We start from the raw sequence: 18577 nt of genomic DNA, 5'->3' as shown, positions 1-18577 counted from the left end.
GGAAGTAATCCAAGTGTGTGTGTGTGTGTGAGTGTGTGTGTATTTATAGTGGAATATTACTCAACCATAAAAAAGAATGAAACCTTGCCATTTGCAATGACATAGAGCTAGAAAGTATTATGGTAAGTGCATTAAGCCAGTCGGAGAAAGAGAAATATCATATGATTTCACTCATATGTGGAATTTAAGAAACAAAGGAAATTAGCAAAGGGAAAAAAGAGAGAGAGGGGCAAACCAAGAAACAGACTCTTAACTATAGAGAACAAACTGATGGTTACCAGAAGGGAGGTGGGTGGGAGATGGGTTAAATAGGTGATGAAGAATAAGCAGTGCACTTGTGATATGCATTGGGTGTTGAATCACTATACTGTACACTTGAACTATTATTATACTGTATGTTAATTAACTGTAATTTAAATAAAAACTGTAAAAAAAGATACAGTTCACATAAACACAAGCTTTTGAAGGATTTCAATAAATGTTAAAAAGTTTGGGGCCAAAATGTTTGAGAACTCCTTCTCTAAAGCATAGTAGTTATCTGCTGAGGGCAGCAGAGTTTTGCTCTAGGTACAAACTGCTTGGCACCTACATTGTGATATTCTTGTCAGGGCTTTTCAGGGCCCGCTTACAACACTCTAAACTGCCATTGCCCCGTAAGAGCCAAATGGCAGAGATGCTTGAATTGAAACCCAGGCCAGGTTAAAAGCCTTATTTTTCTCTGGATCTTACCCAAAGTTGCCAGTTTTGGGGGCTTCTGAATAAATAGTTAGAAGCAAAACAACCAGATATATTATATGTGGCCTCTAAAGTCCTAATATCCCTGCCCATAAATTGATACTTTCTATGGTAGTTGTTGCAAGGTATAACATTTTTTTTTTTTTTTGCTTTTAAAGGGAATATCACAATAGACCACAAATGAATGATTTCTAAATATTTCATCAAGTGGCAGGCCCCTGAATTCTAATGGAGTTTATCTCCTGACCCCTGGATGATCCTAACAAATGCAAGTTACTAGAACACAAAATTCCTTGCTACTTTCAGCTTACCATGTCCTGTCAGCATGAGAAAATCAATGTAATAGACCAACCTGTCCTGTGGGATGGAGAATATCAAATTTCTTGCAGACTAATTACAGCTGATATAACTCTGATATAAGAGAATAATGTTGCACCATTGCCAAAGTCAGGTGAAATCTAAACTATGCACATTTATATACAGTAAAATGTGCTCAACATATCAATAGCTACATATCAGATGTTACTGACTTGCTGGTTTGCTCTACTGAGGAGGCTACATGTAGCTCAGCTGCAAGTGACGTCACTGACTAAATTTATGGTAATTGTTCTCATTCTTCAAGATCCATCTATTTTCTGCACAGTCCTCATTGGTAATTTAAAGAGAGATATGATAAGGATAACCACTTCATGTCTTTTAAATGATTGATTATGGCACTAATCTCCAAGAAGCTCTCATGAATGAAGGATTGCATTTGTTTTATTATTTTTCATAAGAATAGGGAGCTTCTGGTTTTTTTTTCTTACTTAGCCTTTTCCAAAGCTCCAACCTAATGGGTCAGAGACTCAGTATAGGAATTTTGTCACTTGCTAAGTGCATCCAGTCTAACTATACACAGAAGGACTGGGGAACAGTCATATGGTAATTCTTCTTTGAAGTAAACTTGAGCCAAAACTCCATTTACCTCCTAATCTCATAAATTCTCGTTCTGGCCAGTAGATCACGAGGGCTTTCTGGGTCCCCAAAGATTAATAGTAACTCAGATTCTGGACTCAGTTATTCCAAAAATGTTGGGTATTTTCCTTTCCCTAGCACAAACCACCCTGCTATGCCTATAACCAGCATTATGTAAATATCGATTACGTTGTAGAGGAAAGTTTAAGCAAAGAGGAAAATAGAAGCACATATTTGGAAATTATTGCAAAGGTCTTCATTAAGCTTCTCCAAAATCCCTCTGCCTCTTTTTTTTCCTTCCTAAGAAAAACTGTTCCTTATCATTTTAAGATATAAATATTAAAAAAAAAGATATAAATATTGCTGGAGAAGAATTGGTTAAGGAGCTACAATTCAGATTAAGTTGGATTTTATTTCTAGGGATCTCATGATCAATGAGACATCATAAAAACATTCTGATTGCCACCCCTACTTTGTCTCTGACAGTTAAGTGCTACTGCCTTCTACCTCCTAGAATTTCTATCATCTGACCTACAATCAGTAGTCCTATCATGATACTAGCATCTTTTTACTTGCATCTATAGTCTGCAGAGAATAAATTCAAGGATGCTAGAACTTCTCTCAGAAGTTTACTTCTCAAAAAAAAAAAAAAAAAAAAAGAGGTTTACTTCTCATGACTTTGTGGAGGGAATTTCTATAAATGGAGTCCGGGCTGGATGAGCTGGTCACATACAGTAAATCCACACTTGTTCCTCTTGATTGAAAGAATAATAATGATAAAAAATATATATTTAAAAGAATAATTTTCCAGGGCACCTGGGTGGCTCAGTCAGCTAAGCGTCTGTCTCTAGATTTTTGGTTCAGGTCATGATCTTAGGGTTGTGAGATTGAGCCCCTTGTTGGGGTCTGCATTCAGCAGGGAGTCTGCCTAAAATTCTCTCCCTCTGCCCCTCCTCCTAACTGCATGCTTGCTTCCATGCTCTCTCTCTAAAATAAATAATCTTTAAAAAAAAGAATAACTTCCCACTTACAGGGTCTCTCTGGTTGGCCCTTTCTTTCGAAAGATTGACTACTCATGATGCTTGATTGGTCTGTCTATCCAAATGAGCAGCTGAAGAAATAAGCAACAATCAAAATACATTTAAGCATAGAACTGATATTGGTCAAATGGAGACCAGTTAAAAAATAAATGTGTGCCATCTCAACCCAGACAATTTTTAAAAGTAAACTTTTAATTTTTAGAGAAGTTTGAGTTCATAACAAAACTGAAAATAAGGGTCAGAGATGTCCTATGTCCCCCTTGTCCCTACCCATGCACAGCCTCCCCCAAGACCAACAACCTGGACCAGAGTTAGACATTCATTGCAGCTGATGAAACTTCACTGACACATCATGATCACCCAAAGTCCATGATTTACTTCAAAGTTCACTAATGGGTTGCACATTATATGGGTTTGGACAAAAGTATAATGTGATATCTACTATTATAGTATCATACGGAATAGTTTCACTGCCCTAAAATTTCTCTGTGCTCTATCTATTGCCTCAACCCTACTCCTTATTTCCTGGCAACTACTGATCCTTTGACTGTCTTTACCATTTCACTTTTTCCAGAATGTCATATAGTTGGAGTAATACAGGGTGTAGCCTCTTCAGATTGGTTCTTTCACTTAGTAATAAAGCTAAGTGTCTAAGCTTCTATGTCTTTTTATGAGTTGATAACTCCTTTTTTTTTTAAGTGCTGAGTGTATACCCCATTGTCTGGAAATACCAGAGTTTGTTCATACTTTCACCTACTGAAGTTTAGGCAATTGTAAAGCTGCTATTAAAATATGTGTGTTTCCAGATGTGTGCTATAAACATCCGTGTGACTTTTGATGAACACAGTTTTCAACTCTTTTGTGTCCAAGGAGCACAATCTTTGGACCATAAGAGAAGTGTATGTTTAGTCTTGTAAAAAGCAGCCAAAATGTCTTCCAAAGTGGTTGTGACATTTTGCATTTCCACTAGCAATGGACGATAATTTCTATTGTTCAACATCCTTACCAGCCTTTGGTGTTGTCTGTTTTGGATTTTGGCCATTCTAATAGGTATGTAGTGGTATCTCATTGTTTTTTAATTTGTATTTCTCTGATAACGCATGATGTAGAGCATCCTTTCATATGCTTATTTGCCATCTGTGTATCTCTAGGGTGAGATGTCTGTTAAGGACTTTGGCCCATTTTTTTTTTAAAGATATTTGGAAGTCAGAGAGAGGGGAAGGAGAGAGGAGAGGAGCAGAGAAAGAGAATCTTTCAAGCAGACTCCTCACTGAGCACAGAGCCGACACCGGGCTAGATATCACAATCCATAAGATCATGACCTGAGCTGAAACCAAGAGTCAGCTGCTTAAGTGATTAAGCCACTCAGGTGTCCCAAGCCCATTTTTAAAATAAGGTTGTCTCTTATTCCTGAGTTTTAAGACTTCTTTGGATGTTTATTTTCCAAATATACAAAAGATGCCCAATGAAGATACTTTTTATCATATCTATATTTGCAAATATTTTTTCCTAGTCTATGGCTTGTCTTTTTACTTTCTTGGCAGTATCTTTCACAGGGCAGAAATTTTTAATTTTAATGAAGTCTGGCTTACCAATTCTTTCTGTCATAGATTGTGCCTTGGTGTTGTAATCCAGGCCATTGTTGACTGAAATATTCAGTTAATTAAGCAAATGAAGAACATAATTTATCTGAATTATCATTGCCATAGTCATATACTATATGCCAGTGATATATATATATTCCTGTTTCTGTATTTCAGCAAGGCCAATATTAGCATTAAATTCCAAGTTGTTGAAATAATCCATATAAGTAATGGAATGTCATTGTTAAGAGTACTTTATAAATTAAAAATATAGGCTAAATATATGTCTTCAGAATATTCAAGCAAGAAAACATAAGCACATTTCACTGTTTACTCACAGGTTCAATTTCACTTTAGGGAACCTCTCTGCAAATCCCTTTAAAGTGCTGAGTTGAAGGAAGAGAGCTTGTTAGGAGCCTAAAGTTGGCTAAATTTAGATATGTAAATGAATCAGCAGGGTTTGCTTATACTCCATAGGCAGTCTGTGCAACCTCTCTGTCTTTTTCCTCCTTACTCCATCCTCGATTAAAAGAGTAGTTCAGTTACTGGGTCAAATTCCCTGTGTTGACCTAGCTTTTTGGCTGCTCTGAGAGGGTAGAAGCCTGTACATCACAGAGAAGTGGCAATTATCTCTCTTGTAATTAAGAAGTGAATGAGACTACTGAATGGAGGTGGACATTTCTATTCTGCTGAGGGGAAAACACGGGATGAATTAAGGAGAATTTTCTTAGCATAGTATCCCCTAGAAATAGGTCCACCATTTCTCCTAAAATGGCATACAGTCCTGGGATGATGCCAAAAAAAAATTACTGGAGTTTTGAGTTAGACTGGGAATTGGAGAAACTCACACAGACCTACTCATAAAGAGAGGCCCTTGGAACAAATTGGTGCCATTTGTAATGAGATAAAAAGGTCTGTCAGCCACCTAGAATAGAATTTTAATATACTGTCGGGTGTTATTTTAGAATCAAAGATTATTGGGTACAGAAATGTATAAATGAAGTTATTGTTTTTAGCCTTATTTCAAATTGCCAAGTGGTTAAATAACAGAGGGGTTTGTTTTGTTTTGCTGCAGACAGCAGAGAACCAGTCAACTTATTTAAGTAATGGAGATTTTTATTGACAGAATAAATAGCAACAGAAAAGTATCAGGAACCCAAGTAGCTGTACAGGTTGTCCAGTAACTTCTCATTGTGTATCTGAATTTTTTTTTCTGAGTTGAAATCTCTTCTCTCTTCTAATCAGCTCTGTCTGCTAACTCAGTGTTTTCAGTCCATGATAGCTTTGACTTTCACAAGGTTCTCAGCTTGCCATACTTCTAACTCTAGTCCTTCCATTGGTTGCTGCTTTCTAACTAACTGGTTCCTTCACTTTCATATTCCTATGAGGGAAAATGTAAGGATCAGCTAACTTTGAAGGTCAATATATCCTAATTTTATATAATTGACCTGCCTCAATTTTTCTATTATACCAACTTCTGTTTTATTCCAGTCTGTACCTATCTTACTGACTGGAAAGAGGACTGAATGGGCTGTTTTTTATATCATCATAAATATTGCAGTTTTGTTCTTTTAGCTTCAAAATAGGAAGCAGGTTTTGACCAAAACTATGAAAAATGTCTTTCTTATTTGTTACACAGCATTCTCTAATTTCTCTAGAAATCTTTAAAAAATACTGTTAAGAGCTATTAGACTTCCCAAGTTGCACACACACACACACACACACACACACACACACACACTGTGACTTACATTGTTTTTCTTTTTTGTTTTCAAAGATTTTATTTATTTATTGAGGCGGGGCGGGGGGCAGAGACCAGGCAAAGGGAGAAGCAGGTCCCATGCAGGGAGCCTGATGTGGGACTCCATCCCAGGTCTCCAGGATCACACCCCAGGCTGCAGGCGGCGCTAAACTGCTGCGCCACGGGGGTTGCCCTGTTTTTCTATTAGTAGCCTAATTGACCTGGAGGAAGCTTCCCCCTTCCTCATATTTATCTTTCTTGGCTACAGGGAAACACTTGGGTCTTTCCTCACCATACTGGCAGCTGGAGTACATGGAGATGGTTTGAGGCCAAATGACCAGACATCTGTACTGGTCTGCTGGACAACACTCAGTGACTTTTGATGATTAGCATTTACTTCTTGTATGTGTGTGGGGTCAGCTATTTTACCTAGAATAAAAGTCTCACAGTCAATGTTAGTTCACTGCTTCTCACTGTACACAGCTTCTGAAAGACTGGCTACCTTCCAGAACTACCTTAGGGAAGAGGGCTGTGGATCTCTATTATTCCTTCTCTCCACCTTACTCTATTGTTTTCCCTGACCTACATCTCCAGGAGTTTTAGAGGCTCAAGAGGGAGACTGTTCAGCCTCCTCTTTGCCTTCCCCACTCAAACACAGCTCTCTAATTTAGAGGTATCTCTTTTCTAGCCCAGTAGGTAGATATGTATTTAAATTCTTGGCCTCCTCAGGAAGCTGTTAATTTTGTTCTATTTTTCTTTATCATTTTGTTTTTAAATTGTTTTCTACAATGAACATGTTATTTTTGTATTAAGTTAAAAGAAGAAAGCCCACTTGATTTTTATATAAAAAATGCTTAGTATATGATATCTGAGTCAATATGCCCATGTCATGAATCAAAGTTGGAGAAATAATTTATTTTATAAATAAATCCATGAAGATGTGACATTATGCATTTAGAAAATCCCACAGATAATCTAATGTCACTTGACAGAAGTCACTTGTTTTTCTATTTCCTGACTGACAATGAAGTAGTCCCCTCATAGCCATCTGACCACCTCCAATTCCATCCAGCTACTATTGACCTCTGCCCTGCTCACAGGATTCACATCATCTTATTAATAATGATGCTTTATAAAACATCAGTATATACTATTGAGAAAAGGCCTAGTATATGCCCTAATGCCTCAAAATAAATGTGAGTTACTCCATTGCCCCTCATAGAGGGAGGACTCATTTTGTACTCACTTCAGATAGTGAAAGTAAAGACTTTATTTTCTTAAAGAGAACTGTAGTCAGTATTTATCCCCCTAAAGAGGTGTTTTGTGAAGTCCTCAGTCATCCTAGCACTTTGGAAATTTCTCCCTTAGGGAACCTCTCACTCTGTGTATGTATGAGCGTGGCTCTGTTACTATAATTAGCCAAAGGAAAGGAAGGTAAATGCTTTAAAACTAAGGAACCTATAAAAGTAATGTTAATGTAAATAGCAGATTTTTGGCCATCAATGTTTTAGCAATTGGAGGTATACTCTTGGCAACTGGCAATCACAGATCAGCTTTATACTTCTCTCTTATAGCCACTCCTCCAAATGGATGTAAACAGATGATGCTGAAGCAATGGTGCCCAAATGATAAAAACAAGAATATATCCCCAGCATCAAATTTCTAATCATAGTCATTTCAGACATGAAAATGAATTTCCTTGTTTAGCAGCTACATTGACTTAATGATTTTATGGTAAAATAGTACATAGATACCTTAGTTATGTAGTTGAATAAATAAATTGAAATACAGAGTAAGTATGGGTTGAAAACCAATCATTGGAGATATACATAAGGTCACATCTTATAGCAAAAATACTAACAACACTCATAATGAGACCTTTGTCCTGAAATTATGCTAAATGAACTTGGGAGCCAATTCTGTAAGTTTTGTGAGTTTTCCTTTAGCTTTCAGAAGAGAATAGCAAGTAGCTACATACCTACTAGGAAAAACCACAAAGACATATGTGTATCTGTGCCTACACATGCCTATTGATACAAACTTGTATCTACATAAGCAGTCTAATGCATAAATCAGAAGTCATCAGTTCTTTTAACTCCACCACTTGACTGGAAAGAGGACTGAATGGGCTGTTTTTTATATCATCATAAATATTGCAGTTTTGTTCTTTTAGCTTCAAAATAGGAAGCAGGTTTTGACCAAAACTATGAAAAATGTCTTTCTTATTTGTTACACAGCATTCTCTAATTTCTCTAGAAATCTTTAAAAAATAAATATGCAATGAAATAAACAAGCAAGCAAATAAATTTTACATTTTACACTATGTAATGCTTTTAAAACTAAAAAAAAAAAAAAAGTTTTCATACAACACAAATTTCATCAACAAACCAGCAAACTCCAAGAGGGAAGGGACTTGGATGGCTGCTTGTTTGGTTAGTTTATTTTATTGCTATATTCCAAGTACCTTAATCAGTTTTTAGCATATGGTCTAACACTCAGTAAATATTTGGTGAAGGAATAAATCCCTCATGAATGAATTCTTTATGATATTTTTTTCACAAAATTCATGGTCAAGAAATCCCTATTTTTGGGGGGGCATCTGCATCAGCTTTCACCACTAAAAAAATGTATTTCCCAAACCAGAGAATGGTAAGAACTGTGTGCCACTGAGTCAGACTGTGACCACACTTTGATAATTCAAGCAAAGCAAATGGACACTTGGGGTCATTTGGATCAGTAGATTAGAAGGATATTTAACACTTTTAAAACTAAGGAAAGTTTTCACACATCAAATATTTCATCAGCAAGTAGCAGGAGATTAGAAGTATATTTTCAATCAAGATGCTTCTTCTAACTATGGAAAGAACACTGTACCTGTGAAGAAATTAAAAATTTAGAGGAAGTAGAGACATATGTAAAATATGTTAAATATAAAACCTTTAGCTAAAGGACAGTCAGTATCAGGATTTTAGCATAGAGATCATGGGGAAAATAGCAAAAAGAAAGAGAATATAAGAATATGGGAAATCATCAAAATAACAGCAAGGGGCAGTCTCACCTCACTTCCACAAGTTGCCAGGTTGATTGGTTCTCAAAAGAAGTTGACGGGCACTGGGGGTTATTCTGTATGTTAGTAAATTGAACACCAATAAAAAAAAAAAAAAAAAAAAAGAAAAAAAAAAAGAAAATGCTTCAAAGATCTAACAAATAAAAAAAAAAAAAAAAAAAAAAAAGAAGTTGAGGACCTGAACCTTTGAAACACAACTCAATAGAAAGTATTGATTCTAGCACCTAGGACAGTGCCTGCCACGTAGGAAAAACTCAATAAATATTTGTGGAAAGGCAAGATGATGAAATTCCCTTATTCTCAGTCCATCTGTTTTCAGGGATCCAAAGGAAAAAACATAATTATGATTATGGCAACTTAATTACCATGGAAAATAAAACTGTAGTACTTCATGAGGGCATGGACTTAATCTGTTGTTTTCCCACTGCATCCTCAATGTCTTGAATAGTGCCTGGCTCATATAACATGCTAAGTGAATATTTGTTAATAATAATAATAATAATAGTAAATTGATAATAACAAATATCAAAAGTCTACATAGCTTGGAATCAGCCTACATTATAATAGCATAATGCCCCCCATCCCTGCACCTGAAATAGTTCCTTTGGTATTTCACCATTTGCTAGAGTATAGAAATAATTCCTTCAGATGAAACACTGTTCTTTCTCTGTAAATCTCACTTAAAATGAAAATATCCATTACAAAAATAACAGAATAATTTCCTATCACTTTAATGTTAACCTTTGCAATGAAATTCTCATTTCCTCTTAGGACATGGAGCTCCCAGGTGAGTTTCTAATGTTTCCCCTTGGGCCAATGTCTCCTAATTCCTCATGTCAACCAGGAAAATTATAGAAAAAGGAATTTCTATTTTTCCATAAATCATATTTGAAAAATGGCATTGAATATTCCATGCCAGCGGTCGTGCCTCATTAGGATAGGATAAGAAGACAGCTGTTTCAAGCAAGCTGCAGAAAGTAATTAAGTGAGAGACAGTAGGAGAAAAAATTCTTTTTAATCTTTAACTTTGGAGTATCCAGTGTTCTAATATGCTAAGTAGTCTTGTCAACTAATCAACTTTAAAAATCCCACTTGCATGGCCACTTAAAAGAGAGCTTTTCATTAAACTCTGTTCCAAGATTCTAGGGCATCACTTCACATCTGTCTTCTTTCTCACATCACATCTGCCTTCTCTCTAAGTCTGAGATCAGAGTGATCTGTTCCTGGTAATCTTCCCTCTTAAATCTTGAAATTGACCAAGCAATTTAACAAACTCTTTTCTTATCACTTGGGATTGGTGAAACCAGTGTCTGAGTGTAATAAACTCCCCTATCCTGAGTGTTTCTCCAAGGTCTGTCTGGAGACTAGATCTGGCATTCCTGTCTAGCTCAAGAATCAGGTCCCCATAGATGGTTTATGGGTTAAAGGCAATGCACAGAGTCATTTTGAAGGCATGAGCAGGATAATGCAAGAAAAATTATAAAGTTGGTCAAGTGTGTCTTTATTATCATCCTAGCATCTCTTTAACCTTTTCCATATATATTTTTTAAAAAGTTTAATTTATTTGAGAGACACAAAGAGAAAGAGAGCATGCCTACATGATGAGGGGAGAGAGAAGGGAGAGAGAGAAGCAGACTCTTGAGAGAGCAGGACTCAATCCCAGGACCCTGGAATCATCACCTGAGCCAAAGGCAGTCACTTAACTGAGCCACCCAGATGCCCACCTTTTCTACACTTTTTGGAGCCCTCCCCTAAACTCCATATGCATACAGAAGCATACTGAACATCAGTGGTGAACTTTATTAGCAATCTCTTTTTTGGTGAAATCATTTTGGCCATCCCATCACAGTAATGTCCCCTAACCCTCTTGGGTGCCTAATCCAGGACTAATGGGTTTGCCAGACATGGGATGTTCCCTGATAAAATGAGGAAAGTCCTGGGCAAAGTAGAATGGTTGGTCGCCTTAATCCCGGGAGAAATGATTTGCCTAGAACAGTGCTGTGCAATGCCTTTATTTACTGCGATGCCCTCTCCCCTCCTAGCCACACATGCTTCATCTAGATGACCTTTACTAACCCTCTAGCCTTCATCCAAGTCATCATTTTCTCTAGGAAAACTTCCTGGACTTCCCTAAGACTGGCATATGCCTATGTTTACAAGTTTGTGCCATTACCCTGGGTTTAACTCCTTTGGTAATACTTAACTTTTACCTTAATTTACATCCCTCAGTTTCTTATGGCCAGGCAACTTATCATGTTTATTAGTGTAACCTCATATTTACTACATTTTTTGAGAGATGACAGCGAGGTCTGATAATATCTGCTATAAAGAAAAAAAAGCTTTCAAACAAGAGAGGCAAGAATGGGCTAATGTCACAGTGGTCTAACAGGGAAGTGGACTTGAGGAAAAATGGTGAACATTAGGTCACTGGAAATGCTGAAGCAACCGTTAGGAGGTTTTGTATGTGACCCATGCTTTAGTTACATTTTCAAAGTTATTGAACCCCGAAGTCCATTCACATTGAAGTCATCTGAATTTTAGAACAATCTCCACAACCACAATCTACAGTATCAGAGTTATCTGAATCCCCAAACTCTGATGCTATAGGTATGGAATCAGACCAATGCATTTCTGTAGTTCATAAGCCTCCCTAGAGATTCTAATGTACAGCTAGCTGGTTTCTCACAGTGGCTGCACCAATTTACACTTTTACCAACAGTACACAAGGGTTCTCTTTCCTCTACACCCTCACCAACAAAGGAGCTATGTGCTGCAGGAATATTTAAAACAAAAGGCATATAGTAGTTCTTGTTTAATCGCTACTATGGATCTGGGAACTTCTCACAAGATAGAATGTATTTAAGTTCTAGTTTGACTGGGTCTAGACTAAAATGAGGCCTACTCCAATTCAAAATTTTTCAATTCTAGTTTATTACCCAGATTCATGGATCTAGAGTAGTGGTTTTCAATCTTGAATGAACATTGAAATCTCCTGGGGAACTTTAAAAATATATGGATTCTTAGCTCTGATCCTAACGTAATTGGTGTGGGGATGGCCTTTCCAGTTGATTCTACAGTTCAGTCTAGAGGAGTCTAGAGGAAGAAAGGCCTAAGCTGAGATCTGAAATGTAAGAAGGAGTTAACTGGTTAGGTGAAAGGTGTGTGTGTGTGTGTGTGTGTGTGTGTGTGTGTATGTGTGTGTGTTGGGAGAAATATGGTTAAGTGGCATGGTAATGAGAGAGGAAAATCTAGATAAAGTTTTCACCTGTGAAGAGTTCTAATAAGCTTTTGTAATGGGTAAAGGCCTATGACTGAAGTTAGCTGGAGATAATGTATGTAAAAATATTTTGTAAAAAAGAAGGCATGGCTTAACAAAATAAACTGTAGTTAATTTAACTGAATTTTTTTATCTTTAATGATATTACTTTTAACCTAAAGAAATTAAAACTGCTAAAGATATTTAAGAGATCAGCTCCTCACACATGAGTCATCCTTTATGATAGTCTCTGGTTATTTCATTCTATCTTACTTTATTATGGGAAATAGATCTACCCCAGATCCCAATCACCTTGAATCCCATTTGGCTATGGAAAACTTTCATAAGTGTGTGGTTCTATATTCTTACCTCATTAATTCCTATCTGGTGAATATCACTGAATCTTCCTTGAATAAATGAGTAAGCTTGTGATCCCTCAGGGACATCAATTAAATGTATAAGAAATTCAGGGAGTATGTCCCAACCCCAGGACATAGCTAAGAAGTGGCTTTTTGGGAGAATTGCTAAATCAGCTCCCTTTACTGTAATCAGCTTCTTTCTCCTCAAAGAAAAATTCTGGGGGTGGGGTATTTAACTATATGTAACTGAATTAGTTATATTCCAGTTCATTGCTGTTTCCTTGCACCTGGTAAGTGAAGGTAAAATGTAAGACTCTTCTTGAGCAACTCTTCATATTGAATGACCTGTCTCATGGGTCCCCTAGTGAGATATTAAAAACACCTCTGCCAGGATCACCTGTGCCTGATGAATAAACACCAAGCTTCAGTACAGATGTTTGTGCCATGGAATGGTGTGCCCTGTCCTGTCTTGTGTCTTTCATATCAAGGATGATGTGTTAACTTTAGAAGAATACAGGCTAGCAATCAGAACGCTTGGGTTTCAGACCTAGCTTAACCCACTGACCAGAGCCTCAGAGACCCTCTCCTCACCTTTCAACTAGGGAATATGTAACTCCATGTTTTAATTTTTTAAAAACTGAGTTAAATAAGATTCTCAAATATCGATAAGTCTTCTCAAATATCAACAAGTCTCTTTTATAATGGAAGACTGTGGAACATCTTAAAATCATTAATAAGTAAACTTCTGACTTCCAGGGGCTCAAAACATCTCCCATCCTTTGTGTGCGATGAGGGCAAGAAATCTTAAGTCCTAAGTCCTGAACCTATGTGCTTTACCTTCCTGTTCTTTGTGAGTTGACTTTATCTGGAATTTCCAGGGTGTTCCCCATCAAGTTCTTCCAAACTTTCCTTTGTTTCCCAGTGTAGCAAGCAGCCTATAATATGGCCCCATGGAACACTACCCCTGTTTTTTTATGGTCCTGTTCAGCCCTCTCCCCTTGAGTATAGGCTGGATCTAGTGATTCCCTTATAATCAAGAGAATACATGAGAAGTAATGGATATCAATTCAAAGATTATGTTAAAAACAGACTGCCCTTCTCCCTGCTCATGCTCTTTATTTCTCTTTCTCTAAAGTAAATAAAATCTTAAAAATAAAACAAAACAAAACAGATTGGCTGCTTCTTTGAGCCACTGCTCTTAGAGAAGCAAGCTGCCATGTGTGTAGCCAGGAACTGATGTTTGTGGAAACTTGTCAACAGTCACCTGAGTGAGCTTGGAAGAGGATGTGCTGAGGTCTGCCACCATATACATATCTAGCTTGGAAGCATACCCTTCCCAACCCAGCCTTGAGATGACTGCAGTCCTGGCCATTACCTTGACTATAGCCTGTGAAAGATCCTGATAAAGCGGCTTGTAGCTAGATCTTACTTGGATTCCTGATCCACATAAATTGTGAGATAATAAATATCTGGATCTAAGCCATAAGGTTTTTTTTTAAAAGATTTTTATTTATTTATTCATGAGAGACACACAGAGACAGAGACAGACAGAGAGAGAGAGAGAGAGAGAGAGAGAACAAATTAGGCAGAGACACAGGCAGAGGGAGAAGCAGGCTCCATGTAGGGAGCCCGATGTGGGACTTGAAACCGGGACTCCAGGATCACACCCTGGGCCAAAGGCAGACGCTAAACTGCTGAGCCACCCAGGGATCCCGCCATAAGGTTTTGAAGGAGATTGTTATACTGTGATAAATAATTAAAACAGTCTCCTCAGTTCCAGTGAAACACCGGCACTGGTCCTTCTTCCTAAACTACGACCCCTAGACTATGACCACGTAGAACCTGGACTTCAAGACCTTCTCTTTCTATCTTTTAGCCCTAATTGAGCTCAGCCTACGCACTCATCATCCTAAACCTGAGCTCCAGTGCTTCTTAGCTCACACAGAAGGGATATTTGGTTATTTTTAACAACTCATAAATGACTCCCCTTGATTCTTCTAAGATATGGTAAGATAAGTAAGGCAAGTAGGAAGTAGGATTTTTGACTCTAGGTTCAACAATATTATACTGAAGCTGTCTCTGTTTTAGTTTCTTCTATATCACAGAGAAGCTATCACAAGTTCCTAAACAAAAAGAGATTTGAAAAATATCAGACCATCTGTATTAAGTGCTGCATGAATTTACTTGTTTTTAATTGCAACAAAGTATCAAATTACTATGCAATCTTGTTATTAATACACACATATGTATATATGCTTGTGTGTGATTTTTTTCTGTTTGAATCTTGTGGGAATCCACACAGTTAACTTTCAATTAAAATTTCCTCTAATTCTTGGGATTCCTGGGTGGCGCAGCGGTTTAGCGCCTGCCTTTGGCCCAGGGCGCGATCCTGGAGACCCGGGATTGAATCCCACGTCGGGCTCCCGGTGCATGGGGCTTGCTTCTCCCTCTGCCTATGTCTCTGCCTCTCTTTCTCTCTCTGTGTGACTATCATAAAAATAAAAAAATTTTAAAAAAAATTTCCTCTAATTCTTGAGACTCATACATATTCCTTATTTGTACATTTGGACATCCAAATTTGAACCTATATGTATAACTAGATATGATGTATTTTTCCTTTGAATTTCATTGCTGAAGTTATTGATTTTTATTTTTATTTTATTTTGGTAAAGATTAAACAAGAAGGGAGTACCAATGTCATAACAAATGTGATTCATAATGAATTCTTTCTCTCTACTGCTCCTGTTAAGGGACAGGGGAAAGAGAGATTTTTAGCATAAACCATCCCAGATCTTTAAATTTGTATGTAAAACTGGCACCAGTTCATCACTGCTTTTGCTGAGAAAAAAAAAAATCAAAGTCGCCCACGAGGATTTCCCCCCCCCTTTTCTTTAATAATGGATACTTTCAGAGACCTCCTAAGGTCCCATTCCCCCTGTCATGTTTAAAGGGTTTATTGTTTCCAGAAAAGCTTTTGCTGCTCCCTCTGGAGACTGAGCTGATCCAAGGTAATATTAATTCTGTGCCTCTCTCTTGTCGGAACTCAACTTCAAATGGAATATATGAGATGAAAGCTGAAAGAGAGGTTATGTGGGCTGTCATCCGCCATTGTGTCTGAGGCATCAACTGTGCTCAGAACAAATTAGGTGTCAGTCTGGTAAATCACAGTCAGGAAGGCAAATCAGTTTATAGAAGACTTATTTGGTCTCCTGGAAGGCTCCACCACTCAGACAACAGTTAGTCTTTCTTTTCTTTTCTTTTTGGTAATTAAAAAATTTTTTTTGAGATTTAGCTGGTCATTTTTATTGTCTCCTCAAATCCCTCTGCCCTCACTCCTTGTTTCCCCTACAGAGATGAAGAGCTATTGCTGTAAACGACTAGACTAGTAGTTTTTAGAAGACAATTCACAAGGAATGTTTCATTATTTTAGTTTAATTTCCTAAATGACAGAAGACCCCAGATAAAGAAGGAGAGTGAGTCTGAGCAAGGGGACGATGTTCTTTAGCTGCTGGCCTTGTGTGGGGAATGTTTGCAGATCAAGGAGAAGCAGTGCAGGAAGAAGCAGACAAATTTCGCTCTCATGGGATTTGTTTCAGTTTTTTCTCAAATCCTTCTTGATCCCATTAGCCCCTCATTAAGAAGTTTGGATGGCAAAAGAAAGGGAATTTTTTTTTACCTTGGAATGTAGAATTTTGAATCTGTCACACCTTTAACCTGAAGAAAAAAGAGATAAGAAAGAAGAAAAATTGTATTTGCCATATTAGTCTATGCATTTTGCTTTAATATGAAATTTTAAAAATTTACCAAAATTTATGAAGAAATAGGACACCAAAACCAAATCAAACCATACCAAACAAAAACCAACCCTAGACCAGGAGTCACTAATGTTTTAGTTTTGACTAAAGCCAGTAATTTCAAGACCTTGAGATAATTACTTTAATTTGCTAGTTCACCTTCTTTCCATCTACAAATGATGATTATTATTTCTATCCTGGCTTTTGCTAACATTGTTATTATGTGGATCAACTGAGAGGAAATCATAATGAAATATAACATGTACGAATCAAAGTTGATATTTTTACAAAGGCCCCACCACTTGGTCCCATCTGTGCCACCACTTTTCACAAGCAATTTTGTTCTCAAAGTTCATCCAGTGTAATTTCAATTTCCACTTTGCCTGTATTTGCCTCCACTACCAGCTCTCCCAAACATACTCTGGGTACATGTGACTTGCTTCTAGAGGTATAATGAGAGAGTACACCATTTCAACTTTAAAGGATTCCCTGGGTTTTGCCTAACAGTTCTGCAGAGAAAAAAGCACTGGGTGCCAATAATTGCTAGTTATTTCCTCATTTGATTCAGTATCCTTATCTGAGATTTTGTACCCTTTCTTAATAACCCATTTGCTTGATTCAACATCAACCTTTCTACCTGCTCGTTCCAGTCTTGTCTCTGTCTGTCTCTTTTGCCAAACATCTTGACTCCTGATCCTCCTTCTGGCTTTAGGATCTAAATTCAATCACAAGCCATATGTTCTAGATAACTTTTTTTTTCTGTTCCATTTGTATTGAACTTGTAGCAACTCAGATGTAACATCAAATTTTCTTAACTGTCATGTTGCTTGTTCCCATTAGCTTAGATTCTGATTTCCCCTCCTGTTTCCCTTGAATTACTGAAACATTTTAATAGAAACCAATTCATCCATTTGGCTTATGGGCATGTGGCAAAGCACACCATGTCCCCTTCCTTAAAGCCTGGGTGGAGGCTGCAGCATCATCATATCAAGGAGAACTGAGTACAAAGGTTCTAGGTGGTTACTAACAGCTAACATGGCCAGTGTGAGAAATGGGAGCCAAGGTAGTAACATACACTTTCTCTTCCAAAATTTCTACAAAAAGATGCTCATGGTTGGGATTGACATTTGTGATATATTCAAGTTTTCCTTCACCTGCTACTTCTCATCTGTAATCTTCTTCTCAGACTACAAAGGTATCACCCTATTGCTATTCTCTTCACTTTGAACTTGTTTTAAAGATCATGTACACTCTAATCTTCAGTTCATGATCTCTCACTTACTCTCCCTCTGGGATTTTGCTTTTTCCAATCTCTCTTCTAAAATGGCTCTTCTATTTGTACTATTAATCCTCTAATTACCAAATCTAACAACCCTCTTTGTTTCTCATACTCCTGGAAATCCTTGTGACATTTACAATATCAGGTACACAATCTGTGAAATGCTCTCTTGTCCTAGTTTTCATGTCCTAAACACACCTGTTTCTCCCTCATTCCCGATCACTCGTTTTCTACACCCATCACTTCCCGCATCCGTCTATCCTTGGATCTTCCCAACTCCTTCCAAAGTACATAAATTTTAAGTTCTGGGCTTTGTACTTCCTCTGTCATCAAGTTTTCAGGCCTTCTCCTCTCCTCACATCCTGATCGATATTTCCAGCGACTGCTTAGGCATTCCATATCCATGCCATATGGGTGTATCTGATGCAATATACACAAAACTTAACTTCATCAAATCACTTTCTTCTGTATTTTTAGCCCTATGTTTCACTCAACAACTCTAACTAGAGTGTTTAGAGTTATTTGCAATTCAAGCTCTCCTGATCCTACCTCTCATGTACATACCAGGTAGGTCACTCTTTTGTCATCTGTAGCCTCATTGTCATCTTTAATTAAGATTATTGTCATTTCTCAATCTGACTCCAAACATCCCCTTCTAGTTTATTTTACCTCTTCTCTATTCACCCTCACCTCATGCAATACATACTCTACCATATGTTCTTTCCACAACTTTCAGAATATGTCATGCTTTTGTCTGCTTTCTTTTTCT

General features: G+C 37.4%; 1 long non-coding RNA gene across 3 annotated transcripts in view; it reads left to right on the top strand.

Moving 5' to 3' along the window:
• The window catches only part of LOC140635200 (uncharacterized), a 107743-nt gene that overhangs the window by 29779 nt on the left and 59387 nt on the right, over positions 1-18577 (top strand). The gene's annotated exons all lie outside the window — the stretch shown is intronic.

The sequence above is a fragment of the Canis lupus genome, chromosome 6 (genome assembly GCF_048164855.1).
Source record: "Canis lupus baileyi chromosome 6, mCanLup2.hap1, whole genome shotgun sequence".
In the NCBI taxonomy this organism is placed as follows: domain Eukaryota; kingdom Metazoa; phylum Chordata; class Mammalia; order Carnivora; family Canidae; genus Canis; species Canis lupus.
Note: the sequence above shows the minus strand (reverse complement) of the source record. Positions and strands in the feature narration are given on the sequence as shown.